The following is a 16,220-nucleotide window of genomic DNA, read 5'->3' on the forward strand; positions in this document are numbered from 1 at the left end:
AAAATACATAAAGAACTACTGCAATCTAACACCAAAAAAAAAAAAAAAAAACCTCTCCAAATAATCCAATTAACAAGTGGGCAGAAGATATGAACAGACATTTTTTCCAAAGAAGACAATCAAACATGAAATGATGTTCAATATTATTCATCATCAGGGAAATACAAATGGCTAAATGTCAGAATGGTAAAATAATAAACAAAATAAAGAACATAAGAAATGACAAGTATTGGCAAGGATGTGGATGAAAAGGCATTCTCTTCACTATTGATGGGAATGCAAACTGGTGGAGCCACTGTGGAAAATAGTATGGAGTTTCCTCCCAAAATTAAAAATAGAACTACCCTAAGATCCAGTAATCACACTACCAGGTATTTACCCTTAAAATACAAAAGCACTAATTCAGACGGATACATGGACCCCTAAGTTTATTGCATAATTATTTATAATAGCCAAACTATGGAATACACACACACACACACACACACACACACACACACACAGAGTGGAATATTATTCAGCCATAAAAATGAAATCTTGCCATTTGCAATAACATGAATAGAGCATGTGAGTATAATGCTAAGCAAAATAAGTTAGTCAGAGAAAGACAAATACCGCACTGATATGTGGAATTCAAGAAATAAAACAAGTGAGCAAAGGGGAAAAAAAGAGAGACAAACTAAGAAACAGACTCTTAAAGAACTGATGATTACCAGAGGGGAGGTGGGTGGGGGAATGAGTGAAATAGGTGAGAGGGATTAAAGAGTACACATATCATGATGAAAAAATAAAATCCTTTTCAGAGGAACATGTGGGTATAAATAAATAAAAACTATTATATGAAAAAATAATAAACTGGTTAATTGTCACAATAAATAAATAAATAAATAAATAGTATCCAGACTGGAGAACCAAAAAAAAAAAAAAAAAAAAAAAGAACTCTGGAGCTAGACTGTCTACCTTCCAACAGTGGCTTTGTGCCTTATTTCCTCTGTTATCATAGGCAAGTTAATTAATCTCTCTGTAACTCAGTTTTATTATGTAAAAATGGGGCTATAAATGGTGCCTATCTCAAAGGGTTAGTATGATGATGAAATGAATTAATAGTCATAAAACACTAGGAATGTGCCTAACATATGGTAAGCAGTGTGCAAGTGTTAGCTATTTTAGAATGTGTATGTGTGTATCTACTATATGATGTATGGGAGTGAAAAAAAAAAAACAGATATTAGGAAGAGAGCGGAGCATGAGAGAAAAGAGAGATTTAGGATTCTCCCCCAAAAGTTGGCTTTGGGCAAATTAAAAATCAAATATTCTTTTAATCCTCCTCAGTTGGGATGCCTGGGTGGCTCAGCAGTTGAGCACCTGCCTCTGGCTCAGGGAGTGTGTGATCTGTGGTCTCAGGATCAAGTCCCACGTCGGGCTCCCTGCATGGAGCCTGCTTCTCCCTCTGCCTATGTCTCTGCCTCTCTCTCTCTCTGTGTCTTTCATGAATAAATAAATAAAATCTTAAAAAAAATCCTCCTCAGTTCAGGTCTCTAGATGGGGCTTTGTCATCAGCTGAGTGTCTCCCTCCCATAGGTCAAGCACTATGACATTCGGCTGATGCCTGATTGTGAAGATTCTTCCCCTTCGGTCAAGCTACTGTCACTCACTGTTTCTCTCTCTCTTTTTTTTTTTTTTTTTTAAGATTTTATGTATTTATTCATGAGAGACAGAGAGAGAGAGAAAGAGAGAGAGAGAGAGAGAGAGAGGCAGAGACACAGGCAGAGGAAGAAGCAGTCTCCATGCAGGGAGCCCCATGTGGGACTCCATCTGGGTCTCAGGATCATGCCCTGGGCTGAAAGGCAGGCGCTTGACTGCTAAGCCAACCAGGGATGCCTGTCACTCACTGTTTCATCAAGAGCTAGCTTTGCTTAAAAAAAAAAAAAAGAGCTAGCTCTGTTCTCCAGCCAGTAGATCCAGCATTCAGTTTAGTCTCTATCAGGATTATGACACCTGATCCTCCTCACATTGCAAAGACGTGTTGGTCCTCAAACTATGAACAAGGAAACTGAGGCTCGGAGACGCTAAGTAACTTGTCTAATATAGCGTCAGTAAGAGTCTAAATTATATTCATTTTCTTATTCATCCATTCATCATTAGAATACTGCCACCTACATTCCCTAGTTTCACATCCAGCAAAGGGAACATTTTTTTTTTTTAAAGAAACACTAAAATTTGTTGCTTATAAGGACTCCCTTATTCCCAAACTTTTTTTTAGAAATTTTTTTTGCTTTAGGTCTTTTATGTGAACCTTGCTCTTCCTGCAGTGAAACTAGAACACTTACAAATACAAAGAAATCAAAATAAGAAAACGGTTTGGTTATGTGCCCTCAGTTCTGCTTCAACAACTTCCCATGTGGTCACTTTGGCTTCCTATATTGTGTTGGATCAAAGAAAGCAGACGTCTTCAACTTCAGAGAAGTGCTGAAGGCAGTGGTATAGATTTAAACTCCCAAAATCATAAACAAATTTTGTGATTCTGACCTTAATCTGGCATTCCCAGAAATGATCTTTTTTTGGGTAGGCATCCCATAGGATTTTTCTACTTTTTTTGAGTCCTCCAACCTTTCAGGGAATGCATAATAATTATTCTCCCTCCACTAACTGGTCAGATATTAATGCTTAGACATGCTCCAATATCTTAAACATGGAATCAGTAGTATTTTTAGTCAGAGCAGTTACTGGAAATTTGGTCAGTTTTGCTTCTCAGGAATTTATCTAGGAATTTTTTTATTTGTTTCACCTCCCTTCCACATGACAATGTATCTTTTATTCCATGATAGGGAGTAGAGTGGTGTTTGTGCATTCCAAGGTGTACCTTTTCAAAAGAGCTGATTGGGATGATTTCTAATTGAAATAAATAAAATATTTCACCAGATTCTGGAAACAACAGCCTGCTTATACTCAGATTCTATTCATGCTGTGGGAGGAAAAGAACCACTGGGATTATTTGAAGTTTTGCTACTGGGGGGGAAAGAGAGCTATTTTGAGTAAGGAGACATCTTTCTTCAAATGCTATATCTCTGGGGCCTGCCAAGGCTGGGGGGATTCCTTTCTTCAAACACTGAATATTTTGCAACCACCCTATGGTCTACCAGATGTTCCCTGGCTCCTCCTTGCTGGACCAGTGTCTGCTGTTCTTGCTACTCTTAGAGGTCTGATTGGGAGCCCCCTGCAAGATTAGAATATGGTGCTAATGAGGCCTGAGCCACAAGCTTGCTCCAGGTGTGAGCCAGTCATCTTTATACAGAGAAAAGCTTTGTCTTTTAGCCCCAGTTTGCACCCAACCCCTACCACCCCTTCTACAAATGGGTCAGAAAAGGAACCAGTGAGTGAGGATATGCTGATGAATGAGAGATTCATTTCACTCTGAAAAATCAAAGCAAAGGATTTATGCCACCCAAGGTTATAGCAGCATCTTTATAAGTGTTGGCCAATGGACAATAATTAATAGGAGGCAGGCACTTTGAATCAAAACAAAGCTACGGCAAAAGTACCTGTTATGGACACAACGGAGGCATAGTTTTTATGCTCCTGCTGTCTAGAAGGAAATTGAAGAATTTAAATGAATATATACTTAATGAGTACGTAATATGGACAATTCTCTTCAGGTTGCTGAGCAGGGCACTCAGATGTGTCTCTGTCCTTAAAAAAACTTAATGCTAGTAGAAAATAGAAATGAAATAGGTACACAGATAACTATAACATACAAAACATAAGGTGAGTTTTGAAAAGTTCAAACAAAATGCCCCAGGAATTCTGGGAGGGAGAGATCACAATTACAGAATCTACCAGTGGTTTCCCTGGTATTCATTCCCCTCTATTTTCCTAACAGATCTCTGATTTTTTGTTTAGTATCCGTGGTTCTACACACAACTGTGGGCTCCAAGGAAACTTTCTTCTTGCCTAGCTTCAGAGGATTTAAACTAGTCTAAGCCAACCATGGGAAGCTTATTCTCTCCTGTGCATTGCTCAGGAATGGTTATGCAGCTATTGTGGCCAATAATGACTGTGGGGGATGGGGGTTTCTGGGAAACGTTTCCTTACCCTCTAGCAAGAGGGAGAATGGATCCCTCTTTTCTCTTTGCACATTGCCATGACCTTGTGTGATGCCTGGGTACTGCTGTAGTCATCTTAACATTAGCCTGGGGGAAAGGCTAATGCGTGGAGGAACACACAGTAAGAACTTCAACAGCTTGAGTCAGGTTTTCTTTACTTGAAGGTGACCTTTATATAAGTTGCATTCACTCAGTGGGGGTGAGAAAATATTTTATGAGGAAACCAACATTCAAGATGATCACTGAAGGACAGACATAATTTTGATCACTGGAGTACAGAGAGAAAAATATTTTAGGTGATGGGGTGGTGGTAGTGAGGTGGGAATAATTTAGGTTAAGAAAAAAAATCAAAAGAAAGGCATAGAGATTTGAAGGTTTAAAGTATGTTTATCCATACTGGAAGTTGGTCTTTTTGTGCATGCTTCACTTCATTCTAGGGATATAGACCATTTACAGAAGAGATATTGTTAAGAATAATTGTAAAAGGAAACATAATCAGATGCATGGGAGATAAAAATATACAAATTATAATAGGAGTTCAGTACCTACACAAGGAGATTGAGGAGAAGAGAAATGGACACAGATTGGGAAGGTCATAAAATCCTAATGGACGCAGATGGGAAAGTCATAAAAGCCTACAATCACTAGATTTGAATATGACTGCCAAATTTCTGGTGACCAAAATGAAAAGGAAAATTTGTTAATTACATAAATCTCATTTCATATTTGGAGAAAACAAGTCAGTTCCTCAAGAGAACTTATTTGTGAATATTTATGTGTGGAACAATGGAAGATGTAAAATATTATGTTCCCATCAAATTCTCTAGAGGGAATTCATCATTGGTTCTGATGATCTTTTCAACAAACCACAAGTCAAAGTATGAAAAGTATTTGGTGAGTCTTGAGAACAGAGGCAGAAAAGTGAAGTTGAGTTATATCTTGAAGCAATTTGGATGACAGGGTAACAGCTCTAGAATTCACTTCACAGTCAATGGGAAAATGTGTAGTTCGAGGCACAAATGGAAATGATGATAGCTGATATCCTGTAGAGTTTAATCTATTAATGATGTGTGAGTAACATTGGAAGACAATCATGTAGACAGGAAAAGAAACTAAATAATTTCAAGTACTTACTAGATGCTAGGCATTACTTATGATAGTATAAATAAGTATGACATCACATTTAAAAAACATTGACGATCATAGGAGTTTCCTCCTTTATTTTGTACATATGGTGAGTTATGTTGATGGGTTTTCACAAATCAACTTTTTGTTTCTAGAAAAAAACTCAACATATCCACCAAAATCACTTGGATCAATTACTAATTAATATTTGTTTAGGATCTATGATTTTTTCCTTTTTTTTTGTTTTTTAAAAGATATTTATTTATTTATTTATTTACTTACTTACTTATGAGACACACACAGAGAGAGAGAGAGGCAGAAACACAGGCAGAGGGAGAAGCAGGCTCCATGCAGGGAGCCCCATGTGGGACTCGATCCTGGGTCTCCAGGATCAGGCCCTGGGCTGAAGGCATCGCTCAAACCGCTGAGCCACCCGGGCTGCCCAGGATCTATGATTATGAGAAAGATTTGTCTTGTACTTTACTTATAATACCCTTATAGAACTCAACACCCCAAAAATAAATAATCCAATTAAAAAATGGGCGGAAGGCATGAATAAACATTTTTCCAATGACATATATATAGCTACATGAAGACACAGATGAAAAGATACTCAACATCACTGATCATCAGGGAAATACAAATCAAAACTAAAATGAGATATCACCTCACACTTGTCAGAATGACTAAAATGAACAACACAAGAACCAACAGGTATTGGCAAGGATGTGGAGAAGGGGGAACCCTCTTACGCTATTGGTGGGAATGCAAATTCCTGCGGTCCCTGTGGAAAATAGTATGGAGTTTCCTCAAAAAGTTAAAAATAGAACTACCCTACAATCCAGCAATTGCAATATTAGGTATTTGCCCAAAGAATACAAAAATACTAATTCAAAGGGGTATATGTACCCCGCTGTTCATAGCAGCATTATCTACTACAACAGTGAAATTATGGAAACAGCCCAAATGTCCAACGACTGATGAATGGATAAGGAAGATGTGAGTTATATAATATATAAATATATAATATATAATGGAATTATATATAATGGAATATTATACATATTATATATAATATATATTATATTATATATTATATTATATATATAATGGGATATTACTGAACCATAAAAATGAATGAAATCTTGCCATCTGCAATTATGTGAATGGAACTAGAGGATATTTTGCTAAGCAAAATAAGTCAGAGAAAGACAAATACCATATGATTTCACTCATATGTGGAATATAAGAAACAAAACAAATGAACAAAGGGAAAAAGAAGAGAGAAGTAAACCAAAAAACAGACTCTTAACTATAGAGAATAGTTGGTCATCAGAGGGGAGGTGGGTGGGAGGATGGATGAAATAGGTGATGGGGATTAAGGAATGCACTTGTGATGAGTGCTGGGTGTTGAATGGAAGTACTGAATTACTAAACTGTACACCTAAAACTAATATTACAGTGTATGTTAACTACCGGGAATTTGAATTAAAATTTTAAAAATATCCTTAATATCTTTTAATATTAGATTGATGATGGCTTCATAAGATGAATTACAAAGTAGTTCCTCTTTTTTTATTCTTTGGAAGAGTTTGTTAAGATTGGTGCTATTTCTTTTCTAAATGGTAAGATGACTTCTCTGCTAGCTTGAAGATTTCTTTATAAGAAGGCTTAAAATTATATACATCTGTGTGTTTGTATGTGTGTGTGTATTTAGATTGTGTATTTCTTTTTGTGTCAGCTCTGGTAAGTGTGTTTTTCTAGATTTTATCAATTTCTTTGAAATTATTAAATGTTGGCCTACATATATTTTTAATATCCTTTTAAATATCTTTGCTTTCTGTGGGGTATATAATGATACCTCTTGCTTCATATATCATATGGATAATTTTTACCTTCTTTTTTCTTGATCAGTCTTCCTAAGGTTTACCAATTTTTTTTTTAAATTTTTATTTATTTATGATAGTCACAGAGAGAGAGAGGCAGAGACACAGGCAGAGGGAGAAGCAGGCTCCATGCACCAGGAGCCCGACGTGGGATTCGATCCCGGGTCTCCAGGATCACGCCCTGAGCCAAAGGCAGGCGCCAAACCACTGCGCCACTCAGGGATCCCGGTTTACCAATTTTTATATATCTTTCATACATTTATTTTTCAAAAGGCTAATTTTTGGCTTGTTGATTTTCTCATTTGCAAATACATTTTTATGTATTTTTGGCTTGTTTGATTTTCTCATTTGCAAATACATTTTTAGTTAACTTCTGCTATTATCTTTATTATTTCCTTCCATTTCTTTCATGCGTAATTTGCTGCATTTAATTTTTTGAGACTCATATTTAGATCATTAAGTTTCACCTTCTCTAGTACGTATACATAAGGCTATAGTATAAGATGTCCTCTATATGCTATTGTAGCTATACCCACAAGTTTTAATATATTTTTTATCAGTTAAAAATATTTTCTAATTTCTAATGTAATTTCTTATTTGACCCATCTGTTACTTATACATATAAGTACATGTTTGATTCCCAAACATTTGGGTTCTTACATTACTCTTTTGTTAATGATTTCTGCCTCGGTTTTGTTGTGTTAAGAGTATATTTTGAATATTTAAAAATCTTTGAAATGTATTGAAATCTGCTTTATGATGAACCATATGGTTGAACTCCATGTCCATATTCTATGTAAGTTTGGAAAAGGATGTGTAAATTGTTATTTGTTGGATGTATTACTCTTATGCCAGTTAGTTCATGTTGGTTAATCTTGCCCAATCTTTATATCCTTACCATTTTTTGTCTGTTTATGCTATAAGTGCCTGAGACGTGTACTCTAGTATCCCAACAGAGTTATGTAGTATATAATTACATGTAAATATATCACATAATCATGTATAATATACATTATATGATTATATATTATATAGCTAATGGTTAGCTACGACATTTCAGGCTATACTTACATTTCTTAAAATGGAAATTAAAGCAAGCAGTAGAAAGACTAAGTTTAAGTTATCATGCATTTTTCCTTTTAGACCTGTGAAGTCTTCCTTAGAACACAAATTTTAAGCAAATTTTTGCTGAGGCTATAGTTACCATCTCTAATAGAATAAGGTTTATTGTGAACTCTCGCCTAGACCAACCAGGTATAGTTTTGCAGACAAGAGTCAGAAAGCTTTGGAGTTTCTGAAGTGACCACTTCCTAGGTGTAGAGGTTAAAAAAAAAAAAAAATCATGAAGGCCCAGGCTTTTAGAAAGGCAACAGAAAAGGTGACCTGCTGGAGAGGGGGTAATCCTTAGGTTTTCAGGTATGAATGAAACTCCAGGAATGGTTTTGGCTCTTAGGATGATCTCACTTACCCTTTACTCTATAACACAGCCTCTTACTGACTGGGTTTGGGCTCTATTACTATGCAGCTAAGTGCTTGGAAGAAAGTCTGAATTCAGTTGACTTTCATAATACTGTGTTCCTTTTTTTTTTTTTTTTTTTTATAAAGGAACTGAGTAAACACCACAGGTCCTCCTACAATCAGCTTCTGGCCCCTTGTCAGATGGAATAGCTCCCCATCAGTGGCCGGCAGGGAGCCAAATCTTGCAAGGAGGGGCAAGCAATAAAATAAAAATCATGTTTTCAAAATTTCTCTTCCCTGCTACCCTGGGTCATATGTGATTAATGGACTGCATTTGTTTTAAAGGTGTGATCGCACAAACGTTACCTATCCTGTGCCACGGTGCACTTGGCAGAGAAAAGGCTTGTTATGAATTCTGAACCACAGCAAGATGTTAGCACGTCATTAATATGCATAGGTGCAGATATTTGTCTGTTGTTTTATAATGCTATTTCATTTATATAGTGCCAGCACTTGACGGATATAAGAGACTCCATTTCCAGCTAGAGAGATTCCTAAATAAAACTAGCAAGTTATTGCAGAAGTAATCAGAGTGAAGGAATTCAGTTTCTTGTGTCTCTATATGAGGCCAGTTCTTGAGTTTCATTTGAAATGTCTTTCCATGTGGACTAGCTTAATTTATTCCTTTCTTCTCTTACTGACAGCAAATACACCTGTTTTTACTTGTCTTTTTTTTCTCCCCTTAATTCTGTTTAATCTGAAAATGCGACTATTTGCCACTATTTGGGTTCCACCAACTTTAAAGCAGGCTCGCGAAAATGAAACCTCATAGGATATAGGGCCAAACTGCTTGTACATACTGCTATGTATAGTGACGGGGCACCCTAAGGGGGGATAGCCTATGATGAGACTCAATGGCCAACTGCTGGTAAGAAATGAGACATATGGAGTCATATTTATTTTATCGTGAAGTCATCATTTCAGTATCCTACTCCTAACCATTTCGAAGAGGAAAAACTCAACTTCTTAGGGCAGCATGGAAAATATTCAAGGTTTTCTGCTCATCTCTGTAGCTTCAATCCTGCACCTCCACTCCAGACACATAAAGAACTCCTTGCTGCTCTCCAAAGCACTATCTTGCTCTATGCTGTTTCTCTTTGCCATTAAACATTTTCCTTCTGCAGTCTGTAACATATTTCCTCTCCTCTGCTTGGTGATTCCATCCATATCATTGCAAATGGCAAGATTTCATTATTTTTTATGACTCAGTTATATTCTGTGAAATCTATCTATCTATCTATCTAATCTCTACATTTTCTTTATCCACTCATCAGTCGATAGATATTTGGGCTGTTTCCATAATTTGTTGTAGACAATGCCACTATGATTCATCAGGGTTCATATATCCCTTTGAATTAGTATTTTTGTGTTCTTTGTAAATATCTAATAGTGCAATTGCTGGATTGTAGGGTAGTTCTATTTTTAACTTTTGAGGAAACTCTGTTCTGTTTTCCACAATGACCGCACGGATTTGCATTCCCACCAGCAGTGTAAGAGGGTTCCCCCTTCTCCACATCCTTGCTAACACCTGTTGTTTCTTGTGTTGTTGATTTTAGCCATTCTAACAAGTGTGAGGTGATATCTCATTTTAGTTTTGATTTGTATTTCCCTGATAATAAGTGATGTTGAGCATTTTTCATGTAGCCATCTATGTCTTTGGAAAAACGTTTATTCATGCCTTCTGCCCATTTTTAAATTGGATTATTCTTTATTTTGGGGTGTTGAATTACAAAAAATCTTTCCAGGGATTTTTTTAAAAGATTTTATTTATTTATTCATGATAGACACACACACACACAGAGGCAGAGACACAGGCAGAGGGAGGAACAGGCTCCATGCAGGGAGCCTGATGTGGGACTCAATCCTGGGATTCCAGGATCATACCCTGGGCAGAAGGCAGGCGCTTAAACCACTGAGCCACCCAGGCTGTCCATCTTTCCAGGGATTTGTTCTGTGAAATCTATCATGAATACCCATATGGAGTTTTCCTCGATCTTTTTCACGTTTCTGTTGGACCTTGATATAATATCTATAAAAACATCACTTAGTTGAAAAACAGATAAAAAATACACCAGGAATTTTGACCTTGAGAAGCTCTGTGACTTCTTAAACCTTTGTAGCTTCTCCATGCCTATTACTTATTAATCTACTTTTCTGATAATAAATAAGAGCAAACCCCTTTTAAAATCACTTATATCATATGATAAATTCTTTATATGTCTCTGGTTTTACTAGACTGTGGTTGCCTGTGAAGGAAAGGCTGTTTATTGTCCTTGTATTTCCAATGCTCTAGCACAAAGCCTAGAAAAGATAGGTTCTAAATAAATGTATACTGTATGTGTACCCTTGCTGTGGGAACAGAACACATCAGAAATATTGGATTGTGTATTTGAGATAATGAGAGATTCCATCTGAATAGAGTAATCCCTCAATATCACCTGGAAGTTACTGAATTGAAATCAGTCACGGTCAGTTCCTCTCTTTCCTCAAGGCAGGTGAGAATGGCTCTTCTAGGATTGATTGTGGCAATCCTGCTGCTGAGATAAGGTGTTTTAAGCTGGAGTCCCTGCTCAGGCATTGCATACCTAAAGGCTCACTAGTCACACTGAGTTCTAAAATGTGTTTATTTAGCCTATCCTATGTTTAAAAAAATTACTTAGTTATCAACATTAGAAAATCTGGAGATTTCACATAAAGATCTGAATTCTAATCTTCTCTGAAAGCAAAAGGACTATAGTGGTGCCACCTTTCTCACATGGCAAAAATCAGATGGACATACACTGTCCAGGTGCCACAGACCTACCCCTTTCATTTCACCTGCCTATTTCATTATGTTAAATGCCACATAGCCATAGAGACTGTGTGGATATTTAGTCAGTGTGAATTTAAAAGCATATCTGAAAGGGTAGTGTCCTTAGATTTCATTGTAATTCCACGGAGGGGTATGAACCTAAGCACGCTAAACTGAGTAAACTTATTTGGATAAAACTGCACATACGAGAATGCTATTGAGGGGATCCCTGGGTGGCTCGGTGGTTTGGCGCCTGCCTTTGGACCGGAGCGTGATCCTGGAATCCTGGGGTGAGTCCCGTTTCGGGCTCCCGGCATGGAGCCTACTTCTCCCTCTGCCTGTCTTTCACTCTCTATGTCTATTATGAATAAATAAACAAAATAAAAAAAAAGAGAATGCTATTGAGTCAAGAGAAGGGTACTAAGATAAAACAGATATCAAAAAATCATAAATGAGCTAGATTCATCATTTGTCAGTGACTGAACGGGTGGGAAATCCAGTGGGTTTTGAGTGGTGGATAGTTTGGTTATTGTCACATGGCTAATGAAACTGAACATACACATCCCACACCCTACAAATACACCTGCTAATGAGAAAAAGCATAGTAAAAATTGGAAATGCCACTCCAGTGATTTTAAATATTCTCAGTGAATACCTGAATAAGTGAAGATGACTAAGATTAGGATGATCCATAGAATAATTACGTAACTCAAGTCTATTGTGGATAATTATCCAGATAGCACAGGAATCTGGAATTCCCATTTTCCTGAATTTGATCTTGGTTTCAGAATGGCAATCTCTTGCTATTAATTGAATATAATTTAATTCCACTCATTCTGTCAGTTTTATTATTATTAAGGACAGTCTTTTAAATGTGAGACTGGAATTGGCTTATTGTGTATTATTGTTGCTTTTTGCTCAACAGGAGAATCCCTCTTTATTTCTTATCTCTAAACATTTTTAAGGAGTAAAATACATTGTTAATTTGGAATCTTGATATGACCAGTTTTGATTTATGTTGCATAAATCAAATATTCAGGGAAGACATATTTTATTCTTTATTTTCTGAGAGTTCTACTTACTAAAAAGTTTGGTAAGTAAATGTTTATCATTGAATTAAAACATAGTAATGATTTAGCTAGAGATTTAAAACTTGGCTTTACTCTCTACCTGTAGGTAGACAAATCCTAAGTAATAGATATAAAAAGTAAATTCTGTTTGAAAGAAAGGATAATTGAACACATCCTTCAGTAACTTGGCTCATTATTAGAAAATCTTTACTGTTATAAAATTTTTCCTTATAACAAGGCAGGAAACATTCATGCCAAAGATAAATCACATTTTCTTATCCATTTGTAAATAAGGTATGTGATCCTGTCATTATGTCACTTGTATTATTTGAAAAAAAAAAAAGTAAAAATAAAGCTAGAAATTTTCTAAATTAGAGAAAAATTCCTGGGAGACCAAATTAAAAGCTTAAGAAATCTTGAGTATAAAATGGAAGATGTCAACTAGTTGCTTTACCGGCAATATTTCACCTAATTTCAAACACTTAGGGCAAATAGAAATACCAAAAGATATTTATTGCCAGCTTGGAGTTACATAAAATAACAGCATGACTTGGATATGATATTGATTGAGTTTTTTTGGAGAGATATAATCTAGTTTTATGGTGAATTTGGTAACAGAAGTTGTCAAATGACAATTAGTCTATTAATTCTTATTAAGTTTACATACTTATCTCAGAAGATGGCGTGATAGTATATGCTTTATAATACATATTCCTTGAGGGTTTATTTAGAAATTAGTATTAGATGTTGGAAAAAGTTGCTACTCCAACACCCTTCCCAATGAAATTGTTATTAAATTGAAGCATATTCTATCACCAAAACTGCTAACAACTCTTTCACTTTAAAATATTGCCTAAAAAATGGCAAGTGGTTTGCAGTGGCCAGATATGAGCTCTGTTGTCCTGTGGTGGTACCCTCAGGTATTGCCTTCCACAGGCCACCTAATGGAACACCTGAGAATTCTGTAGTAGTATCAGATCTTGTTCATACAAGCCACTTAATATATTTCATCAAATCTAAGAATCTATCAATTCTAAGTCACACTAATATTTTATGTTCCATTAGAAAAAATGCTGCCAATTAAACTAAGACCCACCATTGCTTATTAGACATTTCTGATTTCAATCAGAGATGTTAAAATGTGAAAAGAAAATAATGTCTTGGAATGATGAAGGAAGGTATTCACAATAATCTTTGAGCTCTCTACTGCCAGGGCCGCTCACTTACCCACCTGAGTCATACAGTTTTGGGAAATGGTAAGAAAGCCATGTCTGTTTAGAATAACTGGTGATGCAAACTGTGCTGTTCCGTGTGTTAACTGTTAACATGGAAAAAATAATCTGTCAGTTATTTAAAGATAGCTTTTTCAGTCTGAAATATTTTCCAGAAAGGTGTTAACTAAAGCTAGATTTATGTAATAGGATGTTTTGAACAGTAGAACTTTTCTCCATCTGTCGTTGGCTTAGACCTTGGCTGTTCAGAGGCTGTAGATCTTTTTTCAGGAGCTTTGATATGCCCCAGAGCTCTTGGGCCCTTGCATTAAACTATACTCACATGATTTACAAGAAGCTATGTAGGCATGTTGCATCTCTAAATGATGCAAAATACTGGTACTAAAAGTGTATACACACCCACACACATACGCATGGAGCCCTATATCTAATGTCTACTTGGGGAGCATTAGTTATGTGCCAGGCATTGTTTATACATTTTATAGACATTTGATCTTAACCTCATAATATTCATAACAACCTGTGAGGTAGATATTAGTAGTGTGTCTACAAATATAACTGAGGATTAAGAAATCGTTACCTGTTCATGCTGTACAATTAGAAACTGGTGAAACCAATATTCTGACCCAATTTTGTCCTAATACAAAAATAGTTTTTCTTTTTGACCACTGGGATGCCTCTCCTGGGAGGGCACATTTTTTCTTTTTCTATTTATTCTTTTACATTTTTTTGTTTATTGAGTTTTACTCAAAATTGTTCCAAAAAAGCCTTCTGGTAGTGCATCTCCACTCCTACACACATGCATACATCCTACACCAAATTATATGGAGGAAAGGAAAGAGAGAAGGAGATGAGCATCTCTATGCTACCAAGTGGTTTTAACAATATCCTGGAAATCAAGATTTTTAGGTTTGATTTTTCTGCTCCTGTTTTGTTTTCGTTAATTAAGTTCTTAACATGCTTCAGTATATCATGAAATGAACAATTCTTTGTAACAGTTTAGGTAAACAGGTGTTCTGCACTCTCTTTGTTCTTTTCCTCTTTTGAATTAACTAAGTGGTTTTCTTTGGAAGGAAGCAGGATGCAAACTTAGACCTATTGCTATTGATTCTTTAGCATTTTCCTGATGTCATTATTTTATACAATGTGCAATCAGAGATGCAGGAGTCTACCCAAGGTCCAATGGGTAGTACTGGATGTGAGGAAAATGAGCACAACTAAGTGAGAGAGTTTGTGAAATGTCAAGATACAGAATTTGGATTATTTCAGTCCCAAAAAGTTAAAGACAATATGCTCATCCTTTTATGGAAACATTACTAGGAGGCTCCTGGCTACATCATCCATCATACTGCAGAAGACTTGCTGACTTATGCTTTGTGACGGGCCAGTGAGAAAAATATACAAACTCATACACCAATGTTGCAAATCAATTCTGCTGCAAAGTGGAAATAACTCTTGTACCAATAAGCGGTAAGATCTACGGAGTTGGGGGCAGGGGGAACGGTCCTTTTCTGTATTTCCAACTTGCAGATAGAAAGAGAAGCCATCAATCATGCTGGAGAGCTTCCATTTCAGGGCTGTTGTTCTTAAAGACAAACCAGATGAAATTAGACAAGACCAGAATATGCAAAGGCCTTTGGATTTTTCCAGTCTTGGTGGCCGAGGGAAACAAGGAGAAGCAAGGCATTCTCTCTTTCTCTTCTACATGTGAAACTTGGAGTTGGCCAAAGCCATGTACATGGGCTCTGTTTATTGTCAAAATGACTAATTAATCACTTCACAAATGGCTATTAATCATACATTAATGAGATAATCTCTTAGCTTTGGCAAATCGAGGTTCTGTGGAAATCCTTTCTCCTTGGTACCCGGAGCAAGCCAAAAGCATGCAGAACTCAATTAATCTTGGAGCAGCATGGGGTGTTTGAAACTGCTCACAGTGTGAAAAGAAGCAAATAGCAAAGACATTTAAACTGTCCATATTTCACTGTGTAAATTCAGAAGCACTTAATCATCCCCTACACATTCTTTTGTTCCCTTTCTTCCTCTGTCATGTTATAACTGTGTTTTAAGCCTCCCCTATTTCTTTTCCCAAACTTGTACACTGAAGCACAAACCAAAAAGATTGGGGCTTCTAATAAATTGATTCTTAGTCCTCTTGGATAAACAGGCAATTAGCAGAAACAACATGTGTATAGATATGATATTCCAGCAAAAGCAAGGACTATATCTAGGTGCATAAATTATAAATTGAATTTGGTCACTTACTAAGCAACATCTAGAGTTAGAGTTCCATGTCCAGTTTGAGACTTCCAGATGATCAAAGGAGGGAAAGCTATGAAAAGTGACTCAGTTAAATTTTCTACAAACAAAGGCCTCCATTTTTTTTTTTTTAGTATATGAATGAACCCTTTAGTTCATTCAACAGACATCTGCTGAGTACTTACCCAGTTTCAGGCACTAAGAATACAAATATGAACCGGTTTTATTCTTTCTCC

The sequence above is a fragment of the Canis lupus genome, chromosome 32 (assembly GCF_003254725.2).
Source record: "Canis lupus dingo isolate Sandy chromosome 32, ASM325472v2, whole genome shotgun sequence".
In the NCBI taxonomy this organism is placed as follows: Eukaryota; Metazoa; Chordata; class Mammalia; order Carnivora; family Canidae; genus Canis; species Canis lupus.